Consider the following 12,275-nt stretch of genomic DNA (forward strand, 5'->3'; position numbering starts at 1 on the left):
TGACGTGTGTGTCAGTGTATACGAACAGTAGGTACTATTGTGTGTGTAATTGTTCGTGAGAGAGTACGATTATTATTATTATAATATAGAAAGAAATAAAACGACTCAGTTGGTTTTTTACATGACATACCTACCTACCTATGCATTTTTATTATAATGCGTAGACAGTAGGAATGCGACCTGGTGTTCTGAGTACTGCAGGAGTATCTGGTATTATTTGGGTGCAATGGCATCTAAATATGACTGATTTACCGATAAAAATAATTTTACTGGTTTAATATTTTGACGTTTTGTATACCTATTAAATATTTAAATTACAATACGATTTGTATTGTATTTCATTATTTTATATTATATTATGATATTTCTCATAATATTTTATAAATTAAAGTAGTAGTATGCTGTTACGGTGGAGTTAATCGTTCCGTTAATCATCCAATATTAATAAATTTTCAATTGAGTTACCTATCTGAATTTAAAAAATGTCGAGTTAGCCAAACAGTAAGATGGCCTTGTGTAGTAAAACAAGTTACGAAACTAAGAAAGCTCACTCTGCGAGCATGCAAAATGTCAGGTTTCTAAACGTATTTTAATATAACGCCATTAATTATAATTCCATATATAGGTAGGTAGGTACAGTAACTACGGTCTACGGATGATCAAGAATTATATATAATATTAACAATCGTAACAATGTACAGTACCTACATACAACTCGTAACTAACGGGTGGACAAATGGACACAACGGGGATATAGGTACCTAAGTCGTTCTAAATATATATTTATAAATCTAAAATTTTATTTTTGTAAAAATCATGTCCGTAGTAAAAATATATTAATATTTAATTATATAATTAATAGCAATCATTAATATAAACAAAAATACAGTAGAAACCGTTTATAATGACACCGGTTGTAGTGACATATTGAGTGTAATGCCCTTAGATTAAAAGTCCCTGCAAAACTCCTATATTGTATGTACTAATTTCTATCGGTTATTATGACATCTATATAATGACTATACGGATGTTATGACGATTATTTTTGTTTATATTGGAAAAATATTTTATCTATAATGACTTTACTTTATCAAAGGTACTATTACAATACCGATAATACCGATAATTTCATCTTTGTTTTGTAGTCAGTTTTATTTTATTTTATTTGATCATCGGGGTACGGGTAATCGTCGTGAGATTAAATGTGTTTTGTGTTCTTGTGTTAAATATTTTAAAATTGTAAAATGTGCAAACGAAAGCAATCCGAAATTGAAGAAAAAACAAATGTCATGTTTCGTTTAAAAAAAGGTGAAAAAAATTCCCACATACCTAATGAATTTGGGGTAGGTCACTCTATACGATTTCTAACATATGAAAAGCTTGAGATAAAATCGAACAAGAATTCCAAAATGAAATAACAGATCTTTTTAAAAATAATAATTGAATTAATTAATTTAAATAATATGTACATAATTAAATGTTTTTATCTTTACTTTTTTTCTATATTATACATTATATTATAAATAAATAAAAATGATAATATGTATTGAAGTTACAATTTAATTTTAGTCATTTGGATTATAATGACAACCGGTTATTATATCCTATTTTCTTTGGTCTCTTGAACGTCATTATAAACGGTTTCTACTGTATTACATTTGGTGAACGTGGAGCCTCTGCTATAAAGACCATAAAACGTATTATTATTTATTTTTATGTCAAAATTGAAAACATACGAATAAACAAAATAAAAAAAGGTGGGCAAGTGGTGTTACTCTGCTGTACAGTAGGTTACAAGTAGGTCATTGTAATAGTGTGATGGAAAGTGTTAAATGTGTATTCAATGATATAATTATCATTGTATAAGGAAAACGATTCTGAGCGAAGACGATCAGGCAGCCCTATAATATTACTAAGTATATTTGATGATATTATTGTTAACAAAGTAATTTATATATAACCTATTTACGTGGAACCTTGTTATAAATTTTCAATCCTTAGCTATATTAGTTTAACATTTTATAAATTTTTAGCTACAAAATAATTATTAAACATTATATTTGATAAATTTTGTCGAAATTCCAACCTTAAATGCTTATAAAGAATAATTGTGCCTATGTATTTTTAATATTTTTCAACTGCAATATTTTAAGCAATATATCAGGAGCTTTGTATTATATTTCCAAGCTTTTTTACCCAACAAATAAAGTTTTATTGATATTTATAGGAAAAAAACTAAGAAAATTGGAAACTGAAAATACCTCTAAACAGTTCAATACAAATCGAAATATCTTGAAAATTTCATCGTGTATAGAAAATTCTAATATAGACATTCAGTAAAAATTTCATGTATTTAGGGTCATTTATTTTAAAGTTACACCAAAAACCAAAATCGATTTTGTTAAAAAGTTGTTTTTCATGGAGCTTTTGATAATTAATGGGAATTTTAAATTTTGACCATCCCAATGCACCAACAATATTCACTTTCCGATCGAACAAGATGAATGTAGTAAATGTATATTTATGTAGTCAATTATGTAAAAATATCATGTGAAGATTTATTTTTTAATATAAAGAACTATTGTGTATGAAGTCGCTATTTTGAAATTTGCTTATAGTTAAATTTACATAAAATGTGTTGTAAAGAACAAAAAGAATATTCTAATATAAAATATGTACCTATATCTAGTTCTCTCAAAGTTGTCAAGCTAGGAAAATTTTTTGAACGTAAATTACTTAGAAGCTATTTTGGAATTTGCTTATACCTAGTTAAACTTACATAAAATGTGTTGTAAAGAACAAAAAAAAATTATAATATAAGATATATACCTAAATCTAGTTCTCTCCAAGTTGTCAAGCTAGGAAAATGTTTTGAACGTAAATTACTTTTACAAATATTTTAATAGTAGTAAGAAGGCTTCAGATTAAAGGCTGTGATGTGCACCTATGTACTTATACGTTATACTCCTGTAAAATGTTTTCTTACTTTATTTCTATATTTATAAAAACGGAAATACTACAAAAAATTACACTAAAATGATAACAATACGACGCTGCTACTTGCAAATATTTCAAATGATCAATACATCAAACAAAATAAATAATTATTAAACAAATAGTTAATGAATTTAGGTACACCTACCTAACCAGTAATCTTTTAAAAGAACTATTAACATATGTTGTTTCACATCGTGATATAAAACAAAACAATATTATTGTTAATTTTTTATATTATTTATTAAATATTAATTTTTTTAATGAAAATTATACCTTTATTATATAAGTATAATAATATATTTGTAATTAAATATTAATAATGTAATAATTACACTAGGTTATTACTTTTTAAAAATACCATGTGGTTGTCAGTAATATTGTAGTCTGTGGTTTATTTTTCCTAGGGTCAGGGATTTTTTTTCAGGGGATTTTTATTCCGCTATAACCATCTCTATGTTATAGTTCAGTGCCTAGGTATACTGTAAAATTATGTATAATAATCTTACCAAATACAAAATAATTTATATCATACCGATATAAATTGTTTCTTTAAAACGAATACAAGCATACAGCTTATAATATTTACCATATTTATTATAGGCAATATAAAAAAAAAGTTAAAATAAAAATTAAATAATTACATTTTTTTCCAAAAAAAAAATAAGAAATACAGTTTAATTTTTAAAGATTTGTTAATATTTTAGGAAAGAATTGAATAATTTATTTTGAGGGGGCTATATTATGAGTTTTGGGGGGCTAAGCCCTCTCCCCCCAGTTACGCTTATGGGTACGATCGCGATACCTGTACATTTTCAGCGTTGTCCGTAATTAACTGTAAAAATATGGCAGGAGGTTACGACAAACCGACAGATGAAAAACAAATAAAATTATTACTGATATTAACGCGTTGAGCTCTGCTAGTAGGTATCATCAGCGCAACCTGTGTCGCCGCGCTAAAATTAAACAATATAGGTAATTAATAACTAATAAGTAATAATAAATAATAATATATAACTGGTCGCCGGCGGGTCACGGTCTAATTTTGAACAGAGTAGGTATAGTATATTATTGTCACAGAATAATTATTCTATGATATTATATAGTATATTATTGTTATCGACGTTCGGCGACAACGACGTCGTCATTTCAGGGAAAAATCAAATGTTAAATATACCTTTAATTTCAGTGTATTATACATATTTTGTATTTTTACATAAACCATCCCAATCAAAACTAAATTTAGTTAATTGCCGGATATTAGCTATTATTTTTAAAATAATAAAAATGTAATAATTAAATAATTTCTTTTTTGCTCATCAATGTTTTAATAACGGTTTTCGGTTTTTGCGTTAGCTTAAGTATCAACATATTATCCTAAATATGGCCATACCTACCACAAAGGAAATGCCGCCTCTTAAATAATGCCGCCCCAGTGTTGCCTGTGCCTTCCGCCGCGGGCCTGACCATTGGAATAAAATGTGTGCAGTAATTAATTTACTTTACCCACTTGAATCCGAGCGGGGTACACTTTGCCCGGCCAATGTATGAAAAAATTGAGTTCTTATTAAAATAGTCATTCTTACACTGCCCAAAATTTTCGGGCATTGTACACAGTGCCCCGGTATTGCATAACAATGCCCGAGGTTTCCTACTTAGCCCGTAACATATATATATTCACATCTAGTAGAAAAAATGCTCTGGTTATAAACTTCAATGGAGATTTTTAGAAGCAAATTGAATCTAGTTGGTACTTTTAGGAGGTTAAAATTGAAAATTCTCACTACTTTTAAAAATATAACACAAGGTACCTCATGAATTTTTAATGTACCTATTTCAAAATATTAACGATACATAGGCATGATTATTTTTTATAAGCATTTAAAGTTCAAATTTTGACAAAACCAAATTTGTATAGCTAAAAGCTTTGCCCCCTATACTCCCCAATAATTATTACTGTTTATTAAATAAATATACCATATATATAAATCCATGTAAAATGTTTGAGTTTTTAATTGTTTTATATGATATAACATGTTTTTATCATAAACTTTGTAATAATAATAAAATCATGATTAACTATAACTAGTTATGTAAGCAGTTCACTAGTAAACTATTAAATTTCTGACATAGGTACCTAGTTAGTTATTCATGATTACAACAATATACATTTTATATTTAAGTATTTATATTTTAGTAGTTTTTTTTAAATATTATAAAAAACACACGAGAACTTATGGACTGTTGACTATTTATTGTATTTAAATAAAATTTTATTGTTAGATTACAAAACAAAATCTAATTGCCTAAGACTTAGCACCATTTCATTAATCATTGAATCCACATTGAGAGGTATGTGCCAATGAATAGACTCAAATATCAGTCCATTTAGCCTACCCTAAATACAAAAAAAAATTAAAATATAGTTAGCGGTTATAACTTTTAGAATAAATATTTCTTAAATACATTAATTCATTCATAGTTGAGCTAAGATAAGTTTTCAACTTTTTAAGTTTGAAAAAGATCTTTCGGGAGTAGCTGTAGATAATGGTAAATGGCAATATACTATGCATTTTTCAATGTTGGATTTCAATGTTCGGTTGAAAAATTCAATTAAGAAAAAAAAATCACGATATTAATTGAAAATCGAGTTTGATACTCGAAGTGTAGAATATTTTTTAGAATGTATGTTATTGTATGATAAAATTTGTTTTTCTCAATCATGTAAAAACACACAATTTAGCATGTACAAGGCAAGAGACAATTGTAGGGGGGGGGGTCCGACCCCATGGACTCCTCCACCACCCGTGAATACACCACTGTCCTGCGTACCGGTGGATACATAAGTGCCAAAATGAGATAGGAAAAAAAGTTGTATCGTACGAAAGCGCCAAAATCGTATCATACGTAAGAGCCAAAATCCTAGATACCTGTGTGACAGGGTTAATAGATATTAAATAACATATTATACTAAACTTAGAACAATATATTATATTTTAACAATTTTTTATAATATCGAACTTTTTAAATAACTATACTTATACAAAATATTATATAGAAATGTAATTTTTGTACTTTTGGCGTTAATATAATTTAGCCCTGCGTACGCCACTGCCTATAATTATTAGGGGGGGGGGGTTTGACATTTTTTTTCAAACAAAATTTAGTTGTATAAATCAAGTTTAGCGAAATTTTTAAACTTTTTTTCCAAAACCTGTGTATTTTAACCTGTTAAGAATGATGATGCAAAAATATATTACCTGAAACTATTAGTTTTTATGTTATAGCCTTATGCTAAGTTCACGATTTTCGGTGTTTATTGTTTAACGCATAAGTATAAAACTTATAGTTTACCGCGCTTATGACAAATTAAATTTATTTATTGAAACCTAGGTCAACGTTTAAAAAATTATGGTGCAAAATTAATTCTGATACCAACCCATGGTGGTTTTACACATAACAAGTCGAGGGATGTTTTCGATTTCATTTGTTGGAGCGAGCGCAATGAGCAAGTGACCACACCGTGTGTAGGTATCTGAAAATGCCAAAAATTACAATTATATAGCTATAACTTTAAAATAAGTCTGACCACCATATTCAGACTTCCTCATCGTTTTTAGAATACCATACCTAGCATCGGAAAATTGATTATCAACTGTCTAAAAGTTCCTCAACTGAAGTTGATGAAATAATAATAATTTATATAAAAAATGAATAGTTTTAAATTTATACTATTTCTATTTGGTGAATATTTTATTCTGCAAAAAAACAATGTGTAGACCCGAGTGGGCCCTCCAACATAAACATAGACGGGCCCACAGGGAAAATCCCTTTTTCCCTAAGGGCCTATCCACCCTGGTTTGAAGCGACCTTGACAAATCACTATGCTTTTTCACGTATATGGCCAATCGTGGTTATTATTATTAGTTTTAATATCCGCCGCATTTTATTACAAGAAAATTGTCTAGGACTTTTTATGACCTTAACAATATGCATGATCTGCACTACGCTTATTACATATAATGCAATTACATTTCAAATCAGCACTCTAATCACTCGGTCGGCTGAATAAACTTTAGCAACATCCTCGTGTTATATACGCACTATGTGAATAAAATAATAATATGTATAATAATAAACAATAATGATAAGATTATATCCAACAACAACAAAATGGAACTAAATAAGTGTCATATTTCATAATAATATTATGGTTTGTCTGCAACACGAGTTATTGACACCTAAATTATGTACGTGAATAATAATGTGTTTTTAGTGTATTATCACTTTTTATACCAGAAAATATGGATTTTTAAATCATTCTTATACATTTTCAATATTTTAGGTGGTCTCTGGATAAAAAAAAACCAAAAATATGTAATGCATAAGTTATTATTGTTACTAGAAATAAAAATGTATTTTAGGATACCTAGTTATTTAAATTTTTATAAGATCTTATAGTTCAAAATTCAAATTTTGACGAATTTAGTTTTTAAAAGTTAAAACAACGATATATCATATGAAATGGATAATTATATCTATATTCTATACTCTATTCACTATTGTGATCATAGTGTAACATAGATACATTTAACACGATAATAAGTACATTATTAAATAATAATGATTATTTGCAATTGAACAATCAGCACGCATGATTATAATATGTGCCAAATAAATGTTATGCTATATGCGTAACTTTATACCTACAATCTACAAAATGTCTTCATAAATAATAATACATTAAATTTGTTTTTATTATTGTTTTAATTATTTGATGAAATAAAAAACATTTCTAACAACATCTTTTGTTATATATAAAATCCATTAACTAATGGAGTTATTAAAAAATAATCTTATAAATGTATCATATTACACAGATGACCTACATTGTAAAATTATAATATACTGCTTTATTTTTTTAATGGAAAAGTGTAAGTATTTGAGTTGCGTATTTCATAACATGTTTTAGAACGAGTACATATTTCAATAATTGAAACGAAGTTTTTTATGACACGATGCGGACTGGCCGGAAAAAAACGTTCCTGACGAAATACTATGATTTATGATATAATAAACAGTTATCTTAGCCAAAACATTCAATTTTAATTCCATCATACTGATCTATCTAGTTATAATGCGATAATACTTTTTAAAACTGATTTGAATTTGTTAATTATTATTATGTCTACTTGAAATTGGTCAGTCTACTTTTCCCAATTTCACCCTACCCCCAACATCTATTAATTTAACTTGAATATTTTAAAATTTCGGAATTTTCAAACGTTGATTATTCGGAATTTGTTCAGAATATGAACAGAAATCTTAAAATATGGACTGACCGATTTCAAATAAACATTCTAACGAATTCGGATCAATTTTCTGAAATATTATCGTATTATTTGATCGATCGGTTGGATGGAAAAAAAAAATGAAAGTGGTAAGTTGGAGTGACGGTCTGCGATAGATTGGTTATATTAAGTATCTTGCGTATATTAATAATATATCACTACACTACGTATATTATGCATTTATAATTATATTAATTAATAATATAAGAATATGTTAAGTGAAAATCCCAATAAGTGGCGGGTGGTAAAGTGGAAATCCCCAAAAGTGTTGGGCGCGCATATCACGCGTATTACCGCACAACCAGACACTGAAATCTATATCACGGTCCTTACAAAACATAAACTTTTGGTTCTAATATACAATTCATAACCTCCATGCATGACGCGTAAACATTTTTATTTCATGAAATTGTTTTCGTAGAATTATCTGATTGTTGCATAATATATCAATGCATAGTAATCAGTATATCCTAGTATATACCCGGTATATCACTATGATTACCTTTGCCGTAATTACATTTTTTTGTACGTCGCGTTTGGTATAGACTAGTTAATAGAATTTGAAACAGCCTAATTAGATTTGCATATTATGCATTTATAATTATTATAATTTATAACAATTTGGCGATGACTTTAACATCAATTTGATGATAAAAAATCAGAGACATTTAAAACTGTCTTTATGGACACATTCAATTTAAATTTGATAAACAATCCAGCAGAATCTACAACGAGAGATGACACCGCTATTATTGATGCAGTATTTTAAGATATTTGGAAAAAATTACATCACAACCATACGTATCATATTACAGGCCTGTAATTTCGTTTATTGAATATGATTAATACAATAGTAATTAAATAGTAATAATAATTATTATTTTTATTCATTCTTCACATTTACCCACTTAAATTCATTAAATACTGAAATACATTTACTTTTTTTTTTTTAATGGTTTCACTAAAATGTATTTGTAATCTATAATATTTATTAGAAAAGAAACTCGGAAACTTCTACCGGGCATTCCATGACACCTCTCACTTTTTTATTTATTTTAGTAATTTTGTTGCAAATTGATTGTAGTTGTCTGTGATCTGACACAGGGGTAAACTGTAGATGTTTTGTACGGTAAATCGTTAAAAACGCAAACTGTAGAAACATTGACGCACACACACACTAATACGCGCGAAAGCGCACATATAGGTTTTAAACTCAGTTGTTTTTTTTTGCTAAACGATTTCTATTACGTATTTATTTTCGTTTTTTTATTGTATTACCTAAGGGCTTAAAAAAAAACATAGTAGCTGGCTGTTAAATTGTTTATTGTAAAAATATCATTAGACTTGTACATGTTTTTTTTTTTTTTTTTTTGGCGCGTTGAATTACTTAATTACGATTACGCAGGCCGATCAATTTGTGAATCGCTGTGACTTTGTATCCTTTATTAATTATTTATATTTATATATACTATATAACCGAGACAATTTGAAAACCACTTGATAATATGTATGGTACATTACTAAATAGTCATCATATATAGGGAAAATTCGATTTTTTATACACTATAGTCATGTGTCTTTTATTTATAGTATTATACAAATTTTTAAATATTTATTAGAAACAAACACAGCTGTTTTTTTGTCTAGTGAGACCCGGTATATCTGAAAGATTATATCGAATCAAAACAACTTTAAAAATTAATTACAACTAGGTGCTATTGTTATAATAAACTTGAACGTACCTATATAATATATCCAAGGTAGCATTTTGTAATGATAATATTATTAAGTTAAGATAAAAGACTAGTTCTTTTAAATGTCATTATATGTTTTGATTTGATATGATTTTACATATTATATGGATCACACCAAAATAATTAAAATTTATTAGTTATATACTGTAACTAAATAATTATATTGATATGTTACGTCCCAACTGACGTCGATACATACACCAACGCAGAGATGAACACTTGATGTATTATGTTATATTTGAGTGTTTATTAACAAGTACAAAATTACAATATTATAAATATATGACAGTGAGTGGTGTTACGACCTGCCTCTAGGCTCTAAGTGTCTTATGTGTATTGTAAATATATGACAGTGAGTGGTGTTACAACCTGAGTGTCTTATGTGTCCCTAACCGTCAGACGAGCTCTTGTCATGGGCTCGTATATATATGATCGGATCCTTTGGAGTGGGTGGTCGTTGTAGTGGCTAAATCCGGTCATGAGACAGAGTCCTGGTCTCGACTTGGTATGCTGGACGACTCGCATCCTCTGTATGTGTGTTGACATTCCCGAGGAGATACGTGTGACGATGCTTTTATGGTTTGATTGTTTCATACTATGCTTTTGCAACGATCTCCGCGTGATATAATATACTAATTGTCTTATTAGTTACATCCGTTAGATATTGCTAAGAACGTGCGATACGCTATACATAGTTTATACATAATTGATTTATACGTAGGTACGTAACAGATATAACAATCACTAATCGTCGGGTTATTTCAAATAATTAAGTTATAATATTGTCGTAAGTGCGATTGCCATTGAAATCAAATTTTGTATTGTTACATTACTATTGTTTTGCATTAGGGTTATGTTTAATTATTATTTGAACTATAGTCTGGCTTGGATAGTCAGTGATTTATATTTATTATTTTGTCTAAACTTGTATTATTGTTGTATGTAAATTATAAAACTATTTTACCAGCTGTACTCCAATACGCTGTGAATTTTATTTTTTCTAGGTTATTTTACATATTTATATTTGGTATTATTGGTTGTGCCAAACTAGCAATTTAAAAACTTGCAGTGTGTTACATATCCATCATCCATCCTATAGAGTATGGATAATAAGCATATATAAACATATAGAGTATGGATAATAAAACAGTATAGGTATGTAATATATTAATATGTCAGGTACCTACTGCATATTTTCTTAGGTAGTTATTTGATTTGAATTTTCACATACTGCTTTACTTACTTACTTCATTAAAATTACATACTGCAGTATAGACCTACATGAAAATGTTTTCAACGTCTTTGTATCTATCATATAATTGACTTTACATTAAAATAATTTTATACTAATTATTTATGTAATTTTTGTGATATTCTAAGATTTTTGACAACAATTATACCAAAAGCACCAAATTAAATTAAATGGAAATACTCTATTTTTAAAATTAAACTATTTTGCTACACTAATGTCAAATTCAGTAAGTTCCGTCTACTAAAAAAACAATAATTATGTATTATTATTTATTACAGTGTATTAAGTTAGGAACTAGTGCAGAGCACCAAATCTAGATCAATCCATATTTGGATTTCCGATCCTGATTGAAACAAAAGTTACAATCCGTTTAAATATTTAATACGGATTATGATATAAATCGGGATGATAAAGTTTTAAAAATAATTAATATATTATTTATAATTTTTTTTTTTTCCCAAATATATAACCAAAATAAAATTTGATTTAGAAAGATTCGATATATTCGCATGTTTGTGTTGTACCTATAAATAATAATGAAAAATTAACTGATTTTCTCAAAAACAACAAAAATGATGGATTGAATCCGAGAATCCGGATAAAACGGATCCTATAATCTATATTGACAGTGGATATTTTAAGGAATTATTATTGGGTAACATAAAAATAATTTCCACACTATACAGTATGCGTCATAATCAAATAATCAACATAAAGATATAAGCCTAAAAAGACGTTACAACATGTAATAATACCATCAAACCTCACAACACATAATTAAGTTCAAATAATGTAAGTACGAGTTAATTTATGCTTTTTAATTAAAATAATAGAATCAGTTGTTAATGACATATAGGTACAGTATACTTATATGATATACCTAATATAATTAATATAAAATGTTAAATAGATAAAAATATTAAA

Source organism: Acyrthosiphon pisum, chromosome X (genome assembly GCF_005508785.2).
Source record: "Acyrthosiphon pisum isolate AL4f chromosome X, pea_aphid_22Mar2018_4r6ur, whole genome shotgun sequence".
Taxonomy (NCBI): Eukaryota; Metazoa; Arthropoda; class Insecta; order Hemiptera; family Aphididae; genus Acyrthosiphon; species Acyrthosiphon pisum.